The 25,840-nt window shown below is 40.4% G+C and overlaps 1 long non-coding RNA gene across 3 annotated transcripts in view; it reads right to left on the bottom strand.

Moving 5' to 3' along the window:
• LOC122553722 overlaps positions 1-25,840 on the bottom strand; it is a 76,960-nt gene that overhangs the window by 2,789 nt on the left and 48,331 nt on the right. Inside the window, exons 2-3 of one of the 3 annotated variants that reach the window (XR_006312804.1) lie at positions 6,896-7,004; positions 3,970-4,008 (exon numbers count right to left, since the gene is read on the bottom strand). This is a non-coding gene — a long non-coding RNA (uncharacterized LOC122553722). Of the gene's footprint in view, positions 1-3,969; positions 4,009-6,895; positions 7,057-25,840 lie in introns of those variants that run through there. The other 2 variants (XR_006312802.1, XR_006312803.1) reach the window with 2 other exon arrangements.

The following is a 25,840-nucleotide window of genomic DNA, read 5'->3' as shown; positions in this document are numbered from 1 at the left end:
TTTGCTGTCCACTACACCTCCAATTTTGGTGTCATCTGCAAACTTACTAACTAAATCTCTTATGCTCACATCCAAATCATTTCTGTAAATGACAAAAAGTAGAGGGCCCAGCACCGATCCTTGTGGCACTCCACTGGTCACAGGCCTCCAGTCTGAAAAACAACCCTCCACCACCACCCTCTGTCTTCTACCTTTGAGCCAGTTCTGTATCCAAATGGCTAGTTCTCCCTGTATTCCATGAGATCTAACCTTACTAATTGGTCTACCATGGGAAACTTTATCGAATGCCTTACTGAAGTCCAGATCGATCATGTCTACTGCTCTGCCCTCATCAGTTTTCTTTGTTGCTTCTTCAAAAAACTCAATCAAGTTTGTGAGACATGATTTCCCACAACAAAGCCATGTTGACTATCCCGAATCAGCCCTTGCCTTTCCAAATACAAAGGCCTCATCTGTGCTGTGACTGAGCTTGTTTCTCCTGGAACAGGTCATTAATCTGATACAAGAGACTAAAGCCTGAGGATTGGCACAGGATTAAGATTCTCTTGATCTTACTGCCTGCCATAGGCTTGTTGGAATTTATAGTTTGATAATCACCCTGCTTCACTGTATTATGGACCCTCCTTTGTCTGTCATTAAGTTTTAGAGTCATGGGAAATCCGGAACATCTGACTGAGAGCCAGGGATGGTACCTATTGCACAAGAGAACCTTGCTCAGGGAAGGAGAGAACAACAAATAGTAAAGTCTCTGAAAGAGTTTAAGGGACAAATTGGACAATGGAAACAAGATGGAAGTGGGTAAAGCAACAAAAGACAGACCACATCTCCTAAAGCCATTCAATAACCAGGGGTATGAATGGAATGAGGGATAAATGCAAGGCAGTGGGTACTGTCTTCAATTGCTGATGTGGAGGTGCCAGAGGTGGACTAGGGTGGACAAAGTTAAAAATCACACAACACCAGGTTATAGTCCAACAGGTTTATTTGGAAGCACTAGTTTTCAGAGCGCTGCTCGTTCATCAGGTGGTTGTGGAGTTCACAACCACCAGAGCTCCGAAAGCTAGTGCTTCCAAATAAACCCGCTGGACTGTAACCTGGTGCTGTGCGATTTTTAACTTCAATTTCTGAGAGTAACATGAAGTTAAGTTTAGAGACATTTGGCAGAAAAGAGGTCTTGTGGCTAAACTCGTGCTTATGAGTTTGCATTTCATTTCAGTTTTATAGAAATGACTGATTTTGTTTTTATCCATTCATTATTGGGATGAGGACATTGTTAGCTAGGCAGTATCAGAGTCCTCCACATTGCTGTGGGTATGGAGTGACATGTAGGCTCTGCCAGGTGAGGATGGCAGTTTCTCTCTCTAAAGGACATCAGTGAACAATTGACATGGATTCATGGCCATCTTTAGACTTTTAATTCCAGATTTTTATTCAATTCAAATTCCACCATCTGCTATGGCAGGATTTGAACACAGACCCTGGGTCTTTGGATTTGCAGCCCAGTAATAATACCACTAGGCCATCACCTACGTCTCCCCTCTTTCACCAAATTTACTATATTTGATTGTGAAGTCATGTATTAACATCTGCACAAAGGAATCATTGAAATAACCAGGAGTACTTTGAAGATTATTAAATGCAAACAATGAACATGCAGTTCTCAGTTCACATTTCTTCTAAGAATATTCTTCTTTCGGAAAATAAAGTTGGGTGCAATCTATTACCTTGCCTTAACTAGCGAGGCCTGATATGTCAAGGAAAAGCAAAATGGAATTCAAGGTTACACCATTATATTTTGATTGAATAATGTCAATGATGCAAAAGCCTTAATGAACTTCAGTAAGGTTTGACCAACATAGTCCTAAAGACAAAAAGTTATTTCAGTAGCAATATTGCACAGAAAATATGCAAACTAATTCAAAATCAACCAAAGCAATTGTATTTATGTGGTTTCTTTAATGTAATACAGCAACTCTAGGATTGCTATTAAATAAGATTTCACACTTGGCCACAAAAAGAGATATTGAGCTGACAATCAAAAGGATTGTACATGGAGGGTTTAAGTAACACACTCAATAGAGAGAAATAAGGTAGAGTCTCAGAGAGATTTAGGAAAGGAATGTTGTGGGTTTAGGCAGCTGAAGGCACAGCCACCATTGGTGAAGATATTAAACTCAGAGATGTTGAAGAGGCTAGAACTGGAAGATTGTACATATCTCAGAGAGTTATGGGACTGGAGGACATTACAGAATAAGGGAGGGGTGAGGCAATGGAGAGACTTGAAAACAAAGATATGAATTTTAACGTTGAGACATTTAACCAGAAGTCAATGTAGGTCAGCAGGTACAGAAATGATGGGTGAACAGGATTTGGTGCGATCTTGGACATTGATATTATATGTGCTGTGATGCTAACCACTACCAGCTCATAGAGTCACAGAATCATACAGCATAGAAACTGACCCTCTTGTCCAACTAGTCCAGGTTGACTATGTTCCTATATGCCTGTGTTTAGTCCATATCCCTCCAAACCTTTTGTATTCACGTACCTATCCAAATATATTTTAAATGTTGTAACTGTACTGTATCTACCACTATGAGCCAATCGCAGATATAGGTCTTCACTCAAAAAGCTGCTCTACCTTTTCCCCACCCAAGTCTATATGACATCAGATTGGGTAGAATGTAAGACAGTCTGTAACCTTAAACAATTCAGAACCGATACCTTATCCAACGAAAGGTAGCAGACGTTTGGATGACCCTAAGGTTTATGAAAGTTAGAAATGAGGAGCGAGCCAATTGTGTTCGACTCAGAGGTACCAAAGCCTAGAATGAGTGTTGCAACAGCAAATAAGCTGAGGAAGAGGTAGAATTAAACAATGTTATGGGAGTGGTATAGGAGGCCTTAACAATGGAGAAGATACATGGAAGCTCATTCTGGGGGCCTAAGATTGAGCAGTTTCATAGAATAGATTTCACAATTACTTCAATTAATGGTTAAACCTTAAACTGAAATCAGAAGGTTTGCAAAGCATTTGCACTCCTGGTTTGCTCATTATGAAGGTAGAAACATATATCTAAAACTAACAAGAATAGCATGCTCCAGCTATTTGTACTGGATCCCATGAGAAATGGAGAAATTGCCTGCACGCAAGCCTGATCTTTTCCAGATGAAGTGACTGTTCCAAGTCTGGAGATTGACTTTGTTCATCAGGTATACAATGACAACATGTGATTCTGACCAAGCAAACAACAGCTCGAGGACAGGTTATCCAGGGCAGACTGTTCTACTGAAATCTGCATGACGTAAAAGAGTTTACACCAACCTTGCTTTACCAATTTCCAGTCCACTTAAAAGGGCAGAAGCCTTGGAAAAGACTGAGAACCCATCATGTAGACAGGATTTAGATGCAGAAAGCAGCAGTAGAAATCTAAGATTTCTTGAGGAAACATATTGAAGTGAATTTCTAAGCTTATTGAAGTTTCCTCAAAACCCTTATGGAAACACTAGCTTCATAGACTTGTGCATTGAAGCCATTACATTATATTTATTTGCCAAATGTTAAAGCCAACGTGGGTAAATCTTATCTTTCCTGCTGTGATTGAATTATGGGAACTGTAATCAATCTGGCAGCCTAGCCAACAATATGACTATGGCAGAACAATGTCCAAGAGCTGCTCAACTTTGCATTTTCAGCTCAGTAGCCAAGACCTGGATGCTTATAGTCAGAAAATGCAAACTATTCCATACCAATGCCAAAACAGAAAAATGCTCCAAATAGCTTATAAAGTTACATATGCAAACAGACTATTATCCTGTATTAAAGACCTATCTGTCCAAGTACTTTTCAATGTAATGCCAAGTTATTCAAATCTTTGATGTAGAAAACAATTGTTGACTCAAATGTTTAACAACGTTGCATATAAGTACAAACCAAGATCAAAATATTAATGTTTCTCAATTTCTTACCCCTATCAGATGCAGGAGAGATTATTACAGTGGATTTTCCTGTCAAAAAAACACATGCATGTTGTCAATATTTGTTTTTTTCATTTCTGCACTTCAGATGAAGAAGGAATGCCACTCAGCAGCCTTCACACAGCCTGTTCATAGAGACAGTTTTAGAAAAGGATGTTGAATACAGAAGGCTTTGCAGGGATGACTGGAATCATTGGGTGAGTTACTCAATATTTAGTGATGCATCTCTGCAGATGCGTCTGTGGCCGATGAGGAAATGAAGAAAAATGCTCTGTCAAGTCAATGGGAGATGGACCTCAACAAGATTTCTGGAGGTGGAATGGTTCAAGTTGAGTGAGCAGATCAGCAGCCATGGAATAGTCACGCAGACTTGGGTGCACTGTGCAAAATATTTCAATGACTTAGTATGAGCTGGAGCGAGCTTGCAGTTCTTCATGCCATAGTAACACAGCAAATCATCATGTATTATCAGTGTCCAAAGTTAGGTGCAGAACTGATTCACACTCAAAGCCTACAAGTCAGAGTGATCACTGCATTGTCAACTCTGAATGATCACTTGCAGCAGACATTCTAATGGCACAATGCTGGGGATGGAAAATCAACCTCCTAACATCGTTTAGTTGCACTATGGGAAATTGGTCTCGGGAGACACCCTTCCAATACAGTCTATCACTGGAATCCTTCGAACGATTCAATCCTTTGTTGAACTGATCCTCAGCCTGGCATTTCACTGTATTAATCGGTTCCCACTTCCAAACACCAGTCAGCTGCTGCAGAGCGTTTGACTGTTTTGAGCAGATGAGCTGCTGAGACACTGTGGAAGCTGTGTACTTTGGGGGGGATATTTACAAACTATTTCAAAACTATTTGGTTGCTTAACAGCCTTCGTGCCACCATTCTGCACATTTTCAATCCCAATGCCAACCCATACCAATTTATCTGACAGTGGAAGGATGTTGAGGTTCCATGTTTGCCCTCTATTTTACTAGCTCACCCATCCCCAAACTCTTTCATCACTTGGACAGTAAAACCCTATGGATTAGCTGTTCTCTACAAATCCTCTCTGAATTGTGCTTATTTTCTTTATAATTTGGATTTCCAGAATGCTCAGTATTTTGGTTTCATATTTGATTATTATCATGGTTTTGTGAAAGACAGAAGAATAAAAATCTCGGTAAAAATTGCTTGGCACTACAACATAGACTGCCTGAAACCTTTACAATATATCAGAACTGGGCATTTTAAAAACTTCGTGAAGTCTTCTTGAATACATAAGGTTCATTTTGAAGTAGTTTATCTTTAAATGGAAAACAGAATATAGAGATTGTAAATTGTAGCCTGGTCCTCAATTATCTCAAATACTTCCTGAGGTCAGTCTGCCATAGCCTTTGGATGCTATCCAGCTAACTGTCTCAACAAATAAAAACAAATGCATCTGAAGCTTAAAGAATAATATCCTTTTCAAAATTCTTAGTTTTTTTTTGCAAAAGCAAAATACATTGCGATTTAACTTCACAAACATAGCAGCTTATAACTATTAGCTTCACCTCCTGAAAGGGCTGTGGTAAACTGCGAGGGAATAATGTGTGTCTGAAGTATTCATGACAGTGACACTGACAATTCAACAAAGAATAACAATGTGTTTTACACTGAACCTTATTTATCCACTACCATGCACAAAACAACAGCACTATTAAAATTAATTATGTTTTGCAGACTTGATTTATTTTAAAAGGTCACTCCTGAAAGTAAAACAATCCTTATCTGCAGGGAGATAATAAACTAGTTTTTCTCTCTACCAGAGCAGCGATGTTTATTTATCGAGTTTTATTTGATTCCCCCAGTCTGGTTAAGGCCCGGTTTATGAAAGGCTGGAGGAAGTTAAGTCAGTGTCATGCAAAATAATTGCATGCACTTTTGGAGAGAATACATACATTTGTTCACAATGTTTCTTTCAGTTACCTATTAAAACCCCTCTCACTTTCAACAACATTGACTTGTCGGCTGTAAGGTGAACAAAGATTCTATGAGTACATGGCAGCTGGAGGAGCCTAGAGGAAACTGCACATGTATACAAATAGAGACTGAAAGTCTGCAAGAATGACCAGCCCACTGTGGAATGTCATTCACGTGTAGTTTAAAGGATGCATATTTGGCTCCTGTCAGTCAGTTATTGCTGAGTTGGTAGCCTGAATGTGAAACTGTTGTGGGATGAAATCCCAATCGAATGACCTGAACACAAAGTCTCGATTACTATTTGGATGAGATATTAAACTGAGGCATCAGCCTTCCAGGGGAACCTAAAAGATGGTGCCATTTTGAACAGGAGCAGGCCTCACCTAGATATCCTGACCAATGATTATCCCTTAAACAACATCCACAAATTAGATTTTATGGTTGTTACAACTTTGAAATTTCTGGGTCCTTAGCTGCTGCATTTCTATATACCACAGTGACTAAAGCACCTCATTGGCTTTAAACTGCTAAGGGGGATTCCAAAGTCATGAAATGAGCTATAAAAATGCAAATATTTGTTTGTCACCTTGTGCAAACTGGGCATCAACTGCTTGGTTCAGCAAATTAGTAATATAAAAACATTCTTAAATAGAAGTTAAATACCTTCCAGCATTTTAAAAGAAGAAATAAATCTTTCAATACCAGATATCCTTATACCATTTCTCATATTGCACTGAGGTTTTGTGTGTGATAATAGGTGCACCAGTACTACCCTCCAAAATGTAGGCATAGACTAACCTTACACACTGCACAATGACAGCCATTCCTGTTTATAACTGAGAGAGCTTCACCCCAACTAAACTCCTTCTTTCAAGCTTCATTGTTAAGTTGGAAAATCAAAATAGCATTTTCCTTTCTTCTATAAAGTTCTTGAGTCTGATGTTACTTCTTAAATCCATACCTTTTCCAGAATATCATGCTTGAAACCTCCAATCTGATATCTGCCCCGCCTTGGCTCCAAAGTAAGTCTCATCAAAGTCAAAAATCGCATCTTACTTGCTTTCTGTCATCTGTATAAATGATTTGGATGTGAACATAGGAGGTATCATTAGTAAGTTTACAGATGACACCAATATTAGTGGTGTAGTCGATAGTGAAGAAGGTTACCTCAGAGTACAATGGGATCTTGATCAGATGGGCCAATGGGTCAAGGCGTGGCAGATGGAGTTTAATTTAGATAGATGTGAGGTGCTGTATATTGGAAAAGCAAATCAGAGCAGGACTTATACACTTAATGATAAGATCCTAGGGAGTGTTGCTGAACAAAGAGACCTTGGAGTCAGATTCATCGTTCCTTCAAAGTGGAGTTGCAGGTCGAAAGGATAGTGAAGGAGGTGTTTGGTATGCTTTCCTTTATTGGTCAGTGCATGAGTATAGGAGTTGGGAGGAGATTAGGTTAGGAAATCCAGTCGGCATGGACGAATTGGACAGAAGGGTCTGTTTTCATCTGTACATCCCTATGACTCTATGTGAGTACAGTTGTACCTCTCTCATCTGGCACCATCAGTGCTTTCATCCAGTCTGCACTTACATATGATGGAAAAACCATGAAAACATTGATTAAAAAACAGCTGGATCTGTAGGTAAAGAGATGATCTATATTCTCAAAAATAATTGATTTTCACCTAATTTTATAGAACAAAATCCTTACAGTATGGAAACAGACCCTTCAGCCCAACAAGTCCACACCTACCCTACAAAGAGTATCCCACCCAAACCTCTACAGTTACCCCTAACTAATGCACCCAACCTATACATCCCTGATCACAATGGGCAATTTAGCGTGGTCAATTCACCAAACCTGCAGATGTTTGGACACTGAGAGGAAACCAAAGCACCCAGATGAAAGCCACGCAGACACAGGGAGAATGAGCAAACTCCACACAGACAGTCGCCCGAGGCTGGAATCAAGCCTGGGTCCCTGGCACAGTGAGGCAGCAGTGATAACCACTGAGCTACCGTGATGCTCCTATATTGCACGGTGCTTTTTAAAGTCAAGAGTAGCTGTAATAGTCATTTTACCATATACAACTGATACAGTAAAAACGAGACAGCATTCCTCCAAGACTACATTGGCACATGGACAGAACAAACTAGACGATCATACACAGGGTGGCATACAGTGCATAAGAAGTGCAAAACACACAAGACAGCACAGTAATTCCTGACATTTCTAGAAAATAGGCACAGTAGTGTACAAATTACAGTGTAATGAAAGAATGGTAATTAATAAAACATTGTTCTAGCAGCAACTCAAAGTCATGCAAAGAGTTTCAGATGGAATAGAGTCTGATCATATAGCGTTAAGGAGCCTGATGGGCTGGAGGAAGAAAATGTTGCACAGCCTGGCCATGAGAGACCAAATGTTCCGGTATCTTCTGCCAGATGGCAAGAGGGAGAAGAGTTTGAGAGAGGGATGTGCGGGGTCTTCCACAATGCTCTCAACCTTTCGGATGCAGTGTTTGGTGTAAATGTCTGTAATGGAGGAAAGAGATTGGTTTTAAAACCTGTTTAAAGCTCCTGTGCTGACCCTGACACATGACCTTTTGTGGTCCATCATATTCTCTGGTCTGGCAAAGGGCCAGTCTGGAGGTTGCCAGATTAAGCAGGTAAAGCCTATTTGGCAAGGGTAAACTTGTCAACTTTTCAAGTAGTCTTCAGCTTTTGGTATGTTTGATCATTGTATCTTCCTCCTATACCCATGATCCATCTTCCAACTGGTCATGCCTACACCTATTTGTTCCATTCTGGTCCGTGTAATCTTAGCCACAGAATCAATTGCAACACCTTCTCTTCCCATTCTGGGTATTCCAAAATAATGATCCTTGAACCCTTTCTGTTTCACATATATTTTTCCTCCTTTGGCAACATTATTGGAAAGTACATTGGTTTCCACATGTCCACTGACAACACCTATTTCTGCCCGTCTAGACCCCTCTACTGCCTCTGATCTATCATCTGCTTGTTTGATGTTCAGTCCTGGATTGACAATTTTCTAATATTGGGAAGACTGAAACCACTAAAGGCTAAAATTGGATTGCCTCTGAAAAGACCGACAGGCAGATTATGATAATTATCTGTGGGTTAATTGGAAGGCTGGCTATGCTTCAGCTTTGAGCTGCCTGTCTATTGTAAAGATTTCAATTAACGTTGCTGCTCATTGGTCACACACATTAACAAGGGACCCAATGTATTTCCTTGCTAGGATTCATTCAAGCTTTTGCGTTGAGAATGCTGGAAGCCCTGAGATCTTTGGGAATTAGGCAGTCAACAACCAGATGCTGGCAATAGAAAGAGACAGAGATGGACTATAAAAGGTTTTTGGATACTATACTGGAACTCTTTGCAGAAGTTGAAAGAAAGATAAACATCCTTTATCTGTTGGAGGCAGAGGTCCTACAATCACACAATAAACCGACGGTGAGTGCAGATAACATGGTGGTCAATGCCACTGTTGGAATATTGCGTGCAATTCTGGTCTCCTTCCTATCAGAAAGATGTTGTGAAACTTGAAAGGGATCAGAAAAGACTTACAAGGATGTTGCCAGGATGGGAGGATCTGAGCTATAGGGAGAGGCTGAACAGGCTGGGGCTGTTTTCCCTGGAGCGTTGGAGGCTGAGGGATGACCTTATAGAGGTTTACAAAATCATGAGGTGCATGGATAGGATAAATAGACAAAGGCTTTTCCATGAGGTCAGGGAGTCCAGAATTAGAGGGACTAGGTTTAAGGTGAGAGGGGAAAGATATAAAAGAGACCTAAGGGACAACGTTTTCACACAGAGGGTGGTACGTATATGGAATGGGCTGCCAGAGGAAGTGGTGGAGGCTGGTACAATTGCAACATTTAAGAGGCATTTGGGTGGGTATATGAATAGGAAGGTTTGGAGAGATTTGGGCCGGGTGCTGGCAGGTGGGACTAGATTGGGTTGGGATAAATGTCCGCATGGACGGGTTGGACCGAAGGGTCTGTTTCCATGCTGTACATCTCTATGACTCTATGACTCTATGACCTGGAGGCGGTGCTAGAAGAAGTTCAAGAACTTCGTTCAAATGGTCAAGGTCAGTGTAGGCATCTTCAAATGTCATATCTTACAATACTGCCCACAAGGCTCAGATAGTGCTCAATTTTGACCATATCCCATTATCACAAACCAACAATTTCCATCAACCAGGACTTATGCTCACCATTCATAATTCTCAGCAGACCCCTTATTAAGGTAGATAAGTCCCCAGGTCCTATGGGAACTATCCCAGAATATTGAACGAGTCAAGAGAACAAATTGCTGGAGCATTGACGGATATCTTTGCATTCTCTTTGGCCACAAGTGAGGTTCCAGACGATTGGAGAATAGTCCCATTGCTTAAGAAGGATAGCAGGGATATCCTGAAAATCACAGGCCTGTGAGTCTCATGTTGGTGGTAGGGAAATTATTGGAAAATCTACAATATATGCATTTAGAAGTAAATAGAATTATTAGTGATAGGCAGCATGGTTTTGTACAGGGGAGATTGTGTCTCACTAACTTGATTGAGTTTTGTGAGGAGGTGATAAAGATGATTGATGGGGGGAAAACAATTGATGTTGTCTACATGGATTTTAGTAAAGCCTTTGTCGAAATCCCTCATGGCAGACTGGTACAAAAGGTGAAGTCTAATGGTATCGGGTTGAGCTAGCAAAATACCTACATAACTGTTTTAGTCACAGGAGGCAGAGAGTAACGGTGGAAGGATTTTTTTTAGAATGGAGGGTAGTTACTAGTTGTGCTCCACAGAGATCATAGCACTGGGATCTCTGCTGTTTGTGGTTGACATAAATGATTTGGAGGAAAACATAGCTGGTCTAATTAGTCAGTTTGCAGATGAAACAAAGACTGGTGGAGTTGCAGATAGTGAGGAGGATTGTCAGAGGATACATCAGGATGTAGGTCAATTGGAAGCTTGGGCAGAAAAATGACAGATGGAGTTTAATTTGGACTAATGTGAAAAGATGTATTTTGGAAGGTCAAGTACAGTGAATGGCATAACCCTTAGGAGTATTGATATGCAGAGCAATCTGGGTGTGCACGGCTACAGATCATTGAAGGTGGCAGGTAGATATGGTATTAAAAAATGCTTGCCTTCGTTGGAAGGGGCATTGAGTATAAGGATAGCGAGTTATGCTGCAACTTTATAGAACTTTAGTTAGGCCACAATTGGAATATTGCATTTAGTTCTGGTCACCATGCTCCCAGAAGGATGTAGATTCTTTGGAGAGGGTACAGAAAATGTTTACCAGAATGTTGCTTGGTATGGGGTTTTCAGCTATGAAGACTGGATTGGTTTTAACTGGAACTCAGGAGGTTTACGGATGACCTAATAGAAGTTTATAAGATTCTGAATGACATGGATCGAGTGGAAAGTATGAGGCTTTTTTCCCAGGTGTGAAGGGGTCAATTACTAGGGGACACAGGTTCAAGGTGTGACGGGGGAAGTTTAAAAAGAGATGTGCGAGGCATGTCTTTCACACAAAGGGTGGTGAGTGTCTGGAACACACTGTCAGGTGGAAGCAGACACGATAGCAGCATTCAGGAAGGTCCTGGACAAATACATGAATAAGAAGGGAATAGAGGGATCCTGTAAGTGAAGACAGTTTTAGTATGGAAAGGCAAAATGTGGTGTCGCAGGCTTGGAGGGCCGGTTCCTGTGCTGTATTATTCCAACAACTCACAGCTTCAACGTACTGCCAGTATTTCAACCATAACAACCACATCAACCAAACGTTCACTTTATCTTTCCTTCTCTCTTTGAAGGGAAGATGGCACGTAGCAGGGGGAAGGAGGAGAAACATAATCAGAGTGAGTGAGGTGCATCTACCCCCTGCCATGAAGAAAATGGTGCCTGATGATATGGGAAGGGTCATTGCTGTGGCTCGAGTCAGCATTGGATCTCAAACCAAAGGTATTGGCAGCCTTGTCCCCAACATCACACCCTACGTGCCCCTCATTCCAGCCTCTCTTCTGGTTTAAAGACTGCAAACAGTATGAGCCATTGTATTACCCTGCTGTCATTGCTAAAAGAGTTCATGTGCAATGTGAGTATCATTTTGGCACTCAAAGGAGACTTGCAGCAAGCAAAGTAAAGGAACTTGCTACTGAGCCAAGGTCAAGCCCTCTCACAAACATTATTCCCCAACAATCAACTCCATTGCGCTTCCTGATCACTGTCTGATACTGAACCATATTGGTGGAGGGGAGGGAGGTGGGGTGTCAGTTAGTTTAGTCTAAGAGATCCAGAATATCTGCCCTGCCTTATCCTCCACAGCTTCCTGACACTCTTACCCTTTGAATGAAGAGACAGTAGTAGAGTACTCCATCTGTAGTTGCTGATGATATAAAACCTAGGAGGAAAGCTAAGCTGCAGTGAGGACACAGAGACTCTGTACAGATAGAAAAACAGGTTATTTCCTGAGTGGGAAATATGATAGAAAATGGATTATAATGTTGAGAAACATGAGGTTATTCATGTCAGTCACAAGAATCGAAAAACCAGGATATTTTTAAAACATTGTGAAACTGGTTAAGTATCTACCATTCAGTCTTGACCAGATGGGGCAGAATTGTGGAGCTAAAATCTGATCATTGATGGCAGGATTTTTTAAATTTCAAAAATATACTTTATTTATAAAAATATCTTTATACATACATAGTCACTAAAGCAGTTCAGTTCTGTACAGTAGCATATAAAGGAACAAACAAACATTGGAGTTTGACTGTATCCGGCAAACAAACCAAAGGCATTTCTTACTTGTACCAGACTATATTTATATGTAGTTGAGGCACCAGGGTGTCTGATAACTGAATGGACCCCCATTTAACTTGGGCAGAAACACCTCAGATGGTGGTCTTTTCCCCCACTGCATCTTGGCAGCAGCTGCCCAAGCTTCAGTGTGTTCCTCAGTCCTAGAGCTTGGAATGTGCCAGTCTGCAACACTTGGTTGAGGTGGTGGGATCACAGCCTTATTATATGCTTCTTTCACTGTTTGTTATGTAGTTCCATTCTTTAGCTCCACCAAGCTGACACCTCATTTTTAGGTACGCTTGATGCTGCTCCTGAAATGGCCTCCTGCACTCTCTATTGAACCGCTGTTTCTCTGTCTTGTTGTTCATTCATTACGTGCCCAACATCCAGTCCAGCAGCCTTGTCAGTTAGAACTTGGCCTGCTCAATCAGTAAAGGTGCTACCAAGTTATTCTTGGTGATCAATTTGACGTTGCCTACCCAGAGTACATTCTATGCCTTTGGTATCCTCAGTGCCTCCTCCAATCAATAAACAATGTAGAGATTCACCAGCAGAGGCAAGGAGGGAGCATGGCAAATAGTAATCAGAAGGAGGATTACTCTGCCATGATTGACCTGATGCTGTGAGATTTATTAGGTTCAGTAGCTAATATTGCGGACTCCCAGGGCAATCCCTCATGACTGTCTACATCTGAGTTGCCACCTGTGAGTGTCCTGACGATGGGACAGAATACAACTAGGACTGTTGACGGTGCTATGTGTAGCGTTGCTATGACTATGTCAGAATGTGTCCGACTAGTCTGTGGGTCAGTTTTCCCAATCTTTGCCCGAGGCCCCAGATGTTAGTAAGATGGTCTTTGCAGGATCGACAGAATAGAGTTCACTTTTGTTATTTCTGGTGTCTAGCTCAATCTTTAGAAGTCTGTCTGGATTCATTGCTTTTTTTTCGGCTTCGTAGCAGATTTACACAGCTGAATAGCTTGATAGGCCATTTTAGAAGGCAGTTGAGCATCAAGCCCATTGCTGTGGGTCTGGAGAAGCTATGTAGATGGGCCCTATATTCTCTGAAGGACAATGAAAGACATTCTCATGAAAACAGAATATTTTGAATGGGCTGGATAAAGCAGAAGCAGAGGGAATGTTGCCGTTGATTAAAAAGTCTAAAACATGGATGCACAGCTTTAGGAGCCAAGTGTTGAGGACTGAGATGAGGAGAATTTATTTCACTTAAATTGGTGTAAATCTATAGATAGAATGTGAGGATTATGACTGTTCCATCATTGAACATAGTTAAGGAAGGCTGGGAAAAACTTTGTTTCCTCAGGGGCTAAATGGATATAAGGAGTGAAGGGGAGCGAAGCTAGTTTGAAGCTCATGATCAGCCAATGATTATATTGAAAGAAAGAGCAGGTTTGATGGACTATATAATCCAAAGCTGTTCCTATTTCTTGTATTTTGGTGTTCCTCCTTAAGACATTCTTTAAAGCCTATCTTGTGGACAAGGCATATGGTCATTGGTGCAATTATATTGTGATGCAGTTTGATGTCATATTTTGTTCATTAACATATCACAAATATATTTTATTGCAGATCTTATTGCTGTTGTGTGGTACCTAAACATATTGGGATGCACAAGGGCTAGTTTTATTCAACTTACATTAATGAATGATTCAATAATCTTCTAATTTATGTTAGCATAAAGCTCACATTTCACGACTTAATAAAATTGAAAAAGGATCTTATGCAAGTCAAAAATTAAAAATTCTTAATGATTGCATTTAGTGCATAGTCCTATTGGAGAGGAAGGATGTATGTCATTCAGTTTTAGCAAACGTGCAACACACATTTGTTTGCCACAAATTGCACAATGAATTCCTTTAGGAAGTGGAACAAACCCCTCTTAAAGCAGTGGAATAAAAACACCTGGCAGTGAAAATGGGAGCCCACTGATACATCTGGAGTGGATCATAGAATCCCTATAGTATGGAAGCAGGCCATTTGGCCAATTGATTCCACATTGAGTACCCCAAAGAGTATTCCATGCAGAACCACACCCTACCCTACAACCCTGCCTTTCCCATGGCTATTCTACCTAGCCTGCATCTCCCTGTACACTATGCACAATTTAGTGTGGCCAATTCATCTAATCTGCAAACCTATGGATTGTGAGAGGAAACCTACACACGGGCGACGTGCAAATTCCACACAGAGAGACAATCGCCCGAAGATGGAATCAAACCCAGGTCCCTTGGCTTTGTGAGGTAGCAGTGCTAACCATTGAGACATCGTGCCACTCCTTTACTCATTGTGCAATACGGAGTCAGCTGTCCATTTAATATCTCATTTGCATCTTTGGAAATGGAAATCTGGAGAGTCATAAAGCTGGATGTCAACTCACTACCAACCACTTTACATCATCACACTTGTAATGTTCAGTTGTTTGGTTATGGGTACTCACTGTACATGCTCAGTTAAGCCTGAGCAGGGTTGTGGTTACTTAGAGACTGAGAATCAGAGGGAGATTGAAATTGGATTGGAGCAGCTACAAAAAGTATGAGGGTGTACATTTTATAAGCATAGTAAATAACCATGCAGATGTAGAAATTACTTTATCATTTCTGCAAATCTATGTGGCATAAAGCACAAGAACACTAAGACAGGATCTGTCAATAGCAAGTTCAGGCTGTTGGCATGCTTCCACTGTACTGTCTTGTACATACAGATAAAGCATCATGTAAAAGCCAACATGAAAAGAATTAACTCAGGCTCCTGTGTATCAGTGATAACTGAGATTAAAATCCAACTTAACTTTTTCTTAAAGTATTAAAGCATTTGTATCCATTCGGTACCTTTAGTCAAATCCCTCGCATCAGATATTGCCTGGAACAATTGATGGTAGGAATTTTAATCAGAGTAAAATAATCTTAATGTAAATATATGTAGGAGAGTGCTCCCTAGCCCCATTTGGCATAAATATGAAGCTTTGAATTTCTTGCAGATGCTTCAGAAAGCTCGAACTGTACCTCCAGGATAAACCAAAAACATGGGAAGGAGTTTAAGGAAGGTTGTGGTTTTGAATGGTGGCCCCACTCAGGTCAATGACTAGTTTTACATTTTGTTTCCTGGTTTGGTAATTCATGAAACAGGCCCCATATGGGAATTTAAGTTATGTCATTAATTCCCATATGGAATTAACAATATTTGTACTGATAAAATATTGTACTGATAAAAAAATCAACCAGAGAGCAGGAAAAAAAATACAATAAATATTATGCATTTTTATCTTGTTGCTGTTTGGTAGAATACTTTTTTAAATGAAAAATCTGACACTGGAAAGAAAAGAAACAGGAGAGTCAGTATCTATAGCTCAGTTAAGGATGTGGGCCTTGATGAAATCCTGGTGTCAAAACTAATGAGGATGTGTACTCCAGAACAGGCCAGGTCTCCAGCCAAGCTGGTCCAGGTGCTGTCAAAGGAGCCTTGGCCAGTTGCTGCAGAGATATTTTGTAGACAGCATACACGGCACTCACATCAATGGTGGAGGTTTGCAAATCGCGTCTAGAATTGTGTCATGCTTCTTGAGAATTGTTGGAGGAGTACTCATCCAGGCAAGTGAAGAATATTTCAGTAAATTTCAATAGGAATAATAGGGAGATCAAATATAATTTGGAGAATTAGATTAATTGGGGCTGGCGAGCAGAAAAATCCTAGAGTGCAGGCATAGAACTTATTCCTGACCTATGCCTTATTAACAGTGGACAGGTTTCAGGAGTCAGAGGTGAATTACTCACTGCAGAATTTCCAGTCACCTGTTGTTGCTGCCACAATATGCATCTAGTTCATTTCGAATCAATAGCAAGCCGCACATGTTGAGAGCAGGGATTCAGCAATGGCAATGCCATATTGAACTTCAAGGGGAAATGCTCAGGTTTTGTCTTATTGGAGATAATCATTGTCTCATAATTGTTGGTGCAAATGTTATAGTACTCATCATCTGAAGCTGAAATGTTAGCCAGGTTTATTGCATATGGATGAGGATTGTGACAGTATCTGAGGAGTCGCAAATGGTACAAATGCAGTAATAGTCAATAAAGATTCACTTGCTTGAGTTTATCTTGGGGAGGGTAGATCATTGATGGTTCACGTACAGATGGATGTGCTGAGGATATTACTCTGAGAAACTCATACCATAATGATTGGACTCCAACATCATATCCATATACCTTCCTAGCTATGTCTTAAATCAGAAGAGAATTTTCTGGATTAGACTGATGCTGGAGAGGATGCTGCCTGAACTGCTGTGCTTTTCAAGCACCACTCTAATCCAGAATCTGGTTTCCAGCATCTGCAGTCATTATTTTTACCTAGAAGAGAATTTTCCTCAACTCCCACTGACTTCAGTTTTTCTAGAACTTCATGGTGCTTTATTCAATCAAAGACTGCCTTGATTTGAAGACCAATAACTCAAACCTCACTTTTGAAGTTCAGCTACTTTATCCTTTTTTGCATCAAGGTTGTAATGAGGTCAGGAGCCAAGACACTCTGGCAAAACCCAAACGCAACATTGTTGAGTAAATGCACCAGGTAGCAATGATTGATGTCAATAATATTTTCCATCAGTTTGCAGACTGATGAATAGATTTGTCCTGGCTTTGAGGACAGGATGTACTTAAATCATTTTTGACACTGTCTGGAAGATGCCTGTGATGATCCATGCCTATGTTACCTCTGAACTCACTGTTCTACTTCTCTCTTGCTTATACTCACATCTTCCACCTTCAATAATCTTAAACTTGCCGAGCGCACTGTTGTCTGTATCCTAATTTAATCCAACTCCCATTCACCCGTAGTCCTTGTCAGTACTGATTTGTATTGTTTCTGATCCAGCAGCCTTCTGAAATTTCTGTGCTCTTCCAATTCTGGCCTCTTGCAAATTCCACATGTAATTTCTCCACCATTGTCGGTCATGCCTTTATGTGCTTGGTCCCTGAGCTCTGGAATTCCCTTCCTGAGCATTTCTATCTTTCTCTGCATGTTTACGGTGTTTTTACCTCTTCAATCCAACATTTGCTCATCTACCCATATGCCTCATTCTGTCTTTCAATGTCAAACTTTGTTTAACATAATTCTGTGAACAGCCTTGGAACATATTACTAAAAGCCACTACATATGATACTGGTGCTGCTATGTGGTATCTCCATGAATTGAGATGCATGAGAGCAGGTTTCTCATATTTTGCATTGATGCACGGACTATTAGTCTTCTATTTTATCTTGGCAATAAACCCTCACTTTGCATAGATTACCAGGGAAGCATGTGCCAGTGTCAGAAAAGATTAAACATAGAGTTCCATTAAGCTGATGGTAATTTGGATTAAAAGTTTACGGTATTCTAATTCTATTAAAATAAAGATATCCATTTGACATATTTCATTAAATCCTTTGGATTAAATTTTGCCTGAACAATTAAAACTCCATTTGTATTCAGAAATATTCAAGTTGGAGCTGACAAATGGCAATTCATGTTCACATCACAGAAGTGCCAGATAATTAGCATCTCCAGGTCATAGAGTCATAGAGTCAGAGTGATGTACAGCACAGAAACAGACCCTTAGGTTCAATTCATCCAGGCCGACCAGATATCCCAACCCAATCTACTCCAACCTGCCAGCACCCAACCCATATCCCTTCAAACCCTTCCTACTCATTTACCCATTCAGATGCCTTTTAAGTGTTGCAATTGTACTAGCCTGCACCAATTCCTGCATCACCTTCTGGGCGAAAAAGTTGCTTGTTAGGTCTCTTTTATATCTTTACCCTCTCGCCCTAAACCTATGCCCTCTAGTTCTGGACTCCCCCACCCCAGGGAAAAGACTTTGTCTATTTATCCTATCCATGCCCTTCATGATTTTATAAACCTCTATAACGTCACCCCTCAGCCTCCGATGCTCCAGGGAAAACAGCCCCAGCCTATTCAGTCTTTCCCTGTAGCTCAAATTCTCCAACCCTGGCAACATCCTTGTAAATCTTTTCTGAATCCTTTCAAGTTTCACAACATCTTTCTGATAGGAAAGAGACCAGAATTGCACGCAATATTCCAGAAGTGGCCGAAAGGATCTGATCAGGTGTAGCCCAGAACTCTGTGGGCAGCTAGGGAAGGGATTGCTGGGCCCCTTGCTGAGATATATGTATCATCGATAGTTGCAGTGAGGTGCCGGAAGACTGGAGGATGACTAACATGGTGCCACTGTTTAAGAAGGGTGGTAAGGACAAGCCAGGGAACTATAGACCAGTGAGTCTGACGACGGTGGTGGCAAGTTGTTGGAGGGAAACCTGAGGGACAGGATATACATGTATTTTGAAAGGCAAGGACTGATTAGGGATAGTCAACTTGGCTTTGTGCGTGGGAAATCACGTCTCACAAACTTGATTAAGTTTTTCGAAGAAGTAACAAAGAGGATTGATGAGGTCAGAGCGATTGACATGATCTATATGGACTTCAGTAAGGCATTCGACAAGGTTCCCCATGGGAGATTGGTTAGCAAGGTTAGATCTCATGGAATACAGGGAGAATTAGCCATTTGGATACAGAACTGGCTCAAAGATAGAAGACAGTGGGTGGTGGTGGAGGGTTGTTTCTCAGACTGGAGGCCTGTGACCAGTGGAGTGCACAAGGTCAGTGCTGGGTCCACTACTTTTCATTGTTTATATAAATGATTTGGATATGGGCATAAGAGGCAGAGTTAGTAAGTTTGCAGATGACACCAAAATTGGAGGTGTAGTGGACAGTGAAGAAGGTTATCTCAGATTACAAAGGGATCTTGATCAGATGGGCCAATGGGGTGAGGAGTGGCAGATGGAGTTTAATTTAGATAAAATGCGAGGTGCTACATTTTGGGAAAGCAAATCTTTGCACGACTTATACACTTAATGGAGAAAGTTAGGTTTGCAGATGCTGGAGATCAGAGCTGGAAATGTGTTGCTGGAAAAGCGCAGCAGGTCAGGCAGCATCCAGGGAACAGGAGAATCGACGTTTCGGGCATAAGCCCTTCTTCATTCCTGAAGCCCATTCCTGAAGAAGGGCTTATGCCCGAAACGTCGATTCTCCTGTTCCCTGGATGCTGCCTGACCTGCTGCGCTTTTCCAGCAACACATTTCCAGCTCTTATACACTTAATGGTAAGGTCCTAGGGAGTGTTGCTGAACAAAGAGACCTTGGAGTGCAGGTTCATAGCTTCTTGAAAGTGGAGTTGCAGGTAGATAGGATAGTGAAGAAGGTGTTTGGTATGCTTTCCTTTACTGGTCAGAGTATTGAGTACAGGAGTCGGGAGGTCATGTTGCAGCTGGTGGCATTTAAATATCTCCTCTTGATACTTGATGTCATGATCAACATTGAATCTTCCACCATAAACTTCCAGCAGGTTACCAATGACTAGAAACTTAACTTGGCCAGCCACATGATTACTGAGGCTACAGCAGCAGATCTGGCAGGCAATCTGTGACAGATTAGCTCAACATCCCAATCCCCAGATTCACAATCCACTAATCCAGGAACGTGATGAGATTCTCTTCATGACTGGATGAATGGATATCCAACCACGGTGGCTCAGTGGTTAGCATTGCTGCCTCACAGCATCAGGGTCCCAGGTTCAATTCCAGCCTTGGGTGACTGCCTGTGTGGAGTTTGCAGATTCTTCCTGTGTCTGCGTGGGTTTCCTCCGGGTGCTCCGGTTTCCTCCCTCAGCCCAAAGATGTGCAGGTCAGGTGAATTGGCCACGCTAAATTGCCCATAGTGTTAGTTGCATTAGTAAGAGTGAAATGGGTCTGGGTGGGTTACTCTTCGGTGTGGACTGGTTGGGCCGAAGGGCCTGTTTCCACACTGTAGGGAATCTAATCTAATCTAATCTAAATATTTCAGAAGCTTAAGACCAAAGCAGTTGAATTGAAAAGCATCCCATTCACCACCTTTAACACTTTGCACTACTGGCACACAGTGGCAGAGGGGCCTACAAAGTACAAGATTCACTACAGTAACTCACCAAGGTTATTTTGACAGTATCTTACAAAACCACAAACTCTAGCACCTGGAAGGATAAGGTCAGCTGATGAATGGGGACAGTACTATCTGCAAATTCCCCTCTAAGGCACACACCATCCTGAGCTGTAAATACGTCACTGACCCTTCTTAGTTCTTGATCAAAGTCCTGGAATTTCCTCCCTAAGATCAGTGTGGGAAGTGACTTCAGCTACAGCTCACAACATCTTTTCTAGGGCAATTAGCAAAGGACAGTGGTTTCAGGTTTTGGTGGTAGATAATTATAAAACAAAGACTTAGTACAATGCAAATATTGAAGGCAATCTGGTTCCAATTTCCTCATAAAAAGGTTCAAGGAAGGAGGAAAGATAAATTCAAACAAATGAATACCATAAAATTTGATCAATTATGTATGATTGGCAGTTAATTTTCAATTTGTCCGACAGTTACTCAAATCTTTGGAAACCTGATAATCATTTTTGTGACTTGCAGTACATGTTTTCTAGAAACTGAGCTGAGTAAAGTTTAGATGAGTGGAATACATTTAGACTTCAGAGAGAGATAATTAAGGCCCTTTTGTCGGCAAAGTCTAAAAAATGTATTATATTTCAAATGTTTCAAAGTTCATTACTAACTGATGACTTTTATAAATTGTGACCATTTATTGCATGATCAGTGAGTTGCTAAGAATAATTAACATGAATCTCATTTAGTAGGCAGATGTGCTTGGTAAAACTCTTGCCAAATAAAATCTAAAACAAAACCTGATATTTTGATACTCTTTGAAGATGAAAATTCCAGTGAAGGCATTGAGTAGCTAAAGGAGCTTGTGCAAAGGCTGATCTATATGCAATCTTTGGCTTGCTGTCATAATCCTACCTAACTAATCAGAGCCAGTGAGAATGGGGAAGAGCTACATCTCACCTTAAAAGTGATCAAATGTACAGAAGCTGAAATACCTCAAGTAAGAGAAATGGAAGGTTCCCAAAAACATGTTCAAAGTACAGAGACAAATAAAAGCTGTTGGTTAAATTGGATTGTAATCATAGAACTGAAGGGCAAGAGTGAAATAACATTCTCAAAAAAAAAAATTGAAAGAGAATCCAGTCACTCTTGCGGTAGATTAAAGGAAGCAAACTCCCCAAAAAGAAAAACATTGAATGCATTGATTAATTATTCCAAAATAAACACTTCAGGCTATGATCCTCTGTACAATATCAAATCGTAATCTAATACTCTACAAACAAATTTAGAGCTTTGTTATACATAAACCAAAGAAGAGATCTCCCCCATCAATAACAATGAAGTTGGCAGATTGGACGGTAAATATAGGCATTGAGCAAACACTGTATGAAATAAAATGGATCATGTGCCATTGGGCTCTGTCATAGATTAGCTGTGGAGAGAAATCTTACCTCTTTAAATTATTGTGGTTTTAAATGTATGTAGACTTGATGCACTTTAGTTGAAACATCTGTGGGGTCTTGTAATTTTGCAAGACTTTCTCATGAGAGATAAGAATCATGCTCCAGGGTAGTTTATTGAAGAAATGGATCTGAAGGCCCAAACAACCTTTGATTGTTTAATTTCTCATGTTTAAAGGGTTAAAAACCAGGACATCATTTAAGCAGCTGCAGTTTGAAACAAAAAGCACATGCTCGGTATTATATGTTTATTAACAATTTTGCTAGAAATGAGCTTCAAGCTACACTTTATGCTCATGGGGCCCTTATTGTTCTTAGTTCTGGAATTGAAAAAGACCTTGCTGGAATTCTATCTGAAGCATGCTAAACTAGCAGTACAAGGTCGAAAGCTGCTCTGCACTGAATGTGGACATGTTAAAAAGAAAGGTTAACAGTCTCTGAGGTCTCTCTCTCTCTCTCTCTTACACCCAGGGTCGTTTCCTTTCACTTGACCCCACTGAGATGCGGTAAACTCAAAGGCTGATTTCATTCCATCCCATCCTATTGGCTAAGATTATACTATTCAACTCTGGCACAACTTCTGGAAACTAATCCTAAATTTGATCCACAGTAAATATTTTGAATTGCCAGGCCAGATAAAGAATGCTACACAATTTCCTTACCAAATCAACTTTCCTCCTAGACCTCCCCATAATGTTTGTTCATCCACTTTTCCATGAGATTACTGAACAACTAATCCATAAATAATTTGTGTTGCTGTAACACCTCTGATCGCTTATGTATTCTTGATAATATGAAGTAAGAAGTAGAAAACATGGCCTTGGATAATACCACGAGGTCACCAGGACTGAAGCGACTAAAAGACGCAACCCATAACTACATTTCAAGGTTTTTAGGATGAGCACAAGCTGCTGGCCTGGCCAGCAATGCCCACACCCTATAAGCAAATAAATAATATTTATGAAGTCAGCTCATTGTCAGCTACTGGCCATGCCTTATTTTAGTGTCACAATTCTAATATGTTCCTCATCTAATCTTCAAGTTTGAACCAAAGCTGAAAATATGACCATATGCCAGAATCATTTCATCTTACTGTATTGTGGAACAGTTACAAATCACAGGAATATAATACTCACATTCAGCCTTCTCCTTTAACGGTGTACAGGCATAGCCATTAAAGTTGCGAAGCATCTCTTCAAAGATGTTTTACAGTTATTTGGGGCAATTTCCTAGCAGACTCAAGCTTCTAACTGAAAATGATTTCCAAACTCGGCGGTTCATGCTGCAAGTGATCACCTTGTGATGCATTTAAAAACATGGAGCTAATTTAAACTACGCAAATGAACAGTTAGATGCATGTGCACAGGGTCGCAAATGCCGTTACATATACTGGTTAGAATTCCTGAAAAATAACTTCACCAGATGTCAACATCCCTTTTTGCAAATCTCATCAAATACTAACTCACTGGATTCATAAACAATAAACTTCAGTATCATAATATGAAAATGCAACACTGTAGTCACTGCAAAAGCCTTGATCATAACTGTTGACATTTATTGGTGTGCAATTTATTAGCGTGGAGTATGTTGCCTTTAAATTGTTCACATTTTATTGCACATTTCATGGTACTTAAAATGCCTGCTATAATTCTTTGTCCTGACAATCTAATTTTAATGATGAAAATAAATAAATCTAGTGTTAGTTATTTGATGTCACTTCTGGAATTCAGGTTGAGTTAACCAGAAATATAGGTCAAGTTATACGAATATCTGCCTTTTTGATCTTAAGCCTTACTTTGAGAAAATTTGGTCATAGAAATTACTGGGCATTAGATTATTATACAAGGCTCCACAGGGGAAAAAGAATATAGGTTTCAAGAGGGTCATTGCTGACAGACTTGTGCTGAGCAGAAAGTATGTGGCTGGACTGTAATAGCAAGATTAAAGAAAGCTTGAGAAGATAAAGAGCAAGGGCGCACTATCTACAGCTACTCATTACTCCGAACGAGAGTATAAAACACCTCTTGCCAATAGGAATGAATTGTTTCAACAATATTCTAACAGGAGAAATTCAGAAATGACCAAATACAGAACTCCCCAATGTCTCAGGATAAAATAAATTATAATGGGCTATTAGATTAGTTCTGAGCAATTAGTACTGAAGAATTTGAGAAATGAAAGCAAAAGCTTTTGTTTATGAAGATGATATTCAACATTTAGAAAAGGTGTATAATCAATTTTCATCATCCACATTTCCATATACAATTTCTGTTTTCTTTTCAATTCTATCTTCTCATTTACAGCATCTTTTATTTGTTGACCCTCACCATTTTCCAACTACACTCTGACACAGGTTCAAGCAATTGCTAGTTGCTTTGGCCTAACGTAGGAACATGAGTAGGCTATGCAGCTCTTCAAGATAGAGTCAAGAGTGTGCCACTGGAAAAGCACAACAGGTCAGGCAGCATCCGAGGAGCAGGAGAACCAACGTTTCAGGCAAAAGCCCTTCACCAGCATCTATAGTCCTCATTTTTGCCTAGCCCTTTAAGAAAGCTCTGCCATTTACTATGATCACAGCTGATTGAACACTTCATTGCCATTTACTCAGACTATCCCTGGAAAAACACTCATTTGGGAAAGCATGGTTTTGTGCCCCATATTTAAAGCAGGCAGTGGTTTACTTACTTGCAGTAAGTAAATCATCTCTACTTACTTGCAGTTGAGATTTTGTGGATTCTTATTTTAAATAGGCATGGACTTAAAGTTTGTGTGCGCTAGGTGGGTTAATGTAAATCAGTTAGTTCTCTGCCTAGCTGACAGATGCTCTGCTCCAAATTTGCCTCCCAGCCAGTTGGCTAAGAAGAGAATTGGAGAGTCAGGGTTCAGAGCTTCAGAAAATGCCAAGAAAAGATTTCATCTCCCTGATGTGACTGCAAATAGAGTGTAGATTATCTGATCAATATATCAGAAAACAGTCGAATATGAATTAGAGCAACCTCATGGTACATACAGATTATGATTATGACAAGGATTATGAGATTATACTGACAAATGTTGGGCATAGTTGGTATGATTGGCCAGGCAGAATGCTCAAAGGATTGAATGTCAATTAGATTTACATTCATGAAAATGTTGTAAACATTTTATACATTTCTCAGATTGGAAACATCCACAGTCAGGTCATGATAGAATGCATAGTACTTTCCAAATATTATTTCATAAAGACAGTGCCTTTAAATATTGGCAGCTTTCTAAGTAATCAGTATTCCTTCACAGAACTCGAAGCAATGAGGCCACATGTTGTCTCAACATCTGTGGAGTTCTGACAGTTGTTAGCCGTGTAGTTTGATGAATTGTTGATAATTGTAAATCCCCCAACAAAAAGACAATTTAAAATGTGACACCTGTGAACTGCAGAACATCTGCAGTTGTTGAAATCAGGATATTGGTACAATAAATGATTCTTCACGATTCCCCCAGCGTTTGGATGTCATCATCGATAGTAAAGCTAAACATAGGTCACACAGCGAACTTATTGCAACTTGATGGAAACCTGAGCCAGGCCTGACTCAACACTAATACTAGTGGCTCGGATTGAGTCAGAGCTCCCAC

This window comes from Chiloscyllium plagiosum, chromosome 10 (genome assembly GCF_004010195.1).
Source record: "Chiloscyllium plagiosum isolate BGI_BamShark_2017 chromosome 10, ASM401019v2, whole genome shotgun sequence".
Classification (NCBI taxonomy): Eukaryota; Metazoa; Chordata; class Chondrichthyes; order Orectolobiformes; family Hemiscylliidae; genus Chiloscyllium; species Chiloscyllium plagiosum.
The sequence above is the reverse complement of the archived record's forward strand: the minus strand, read 5'-3'. Positions and strand labels throughout refer to the sequence as shown.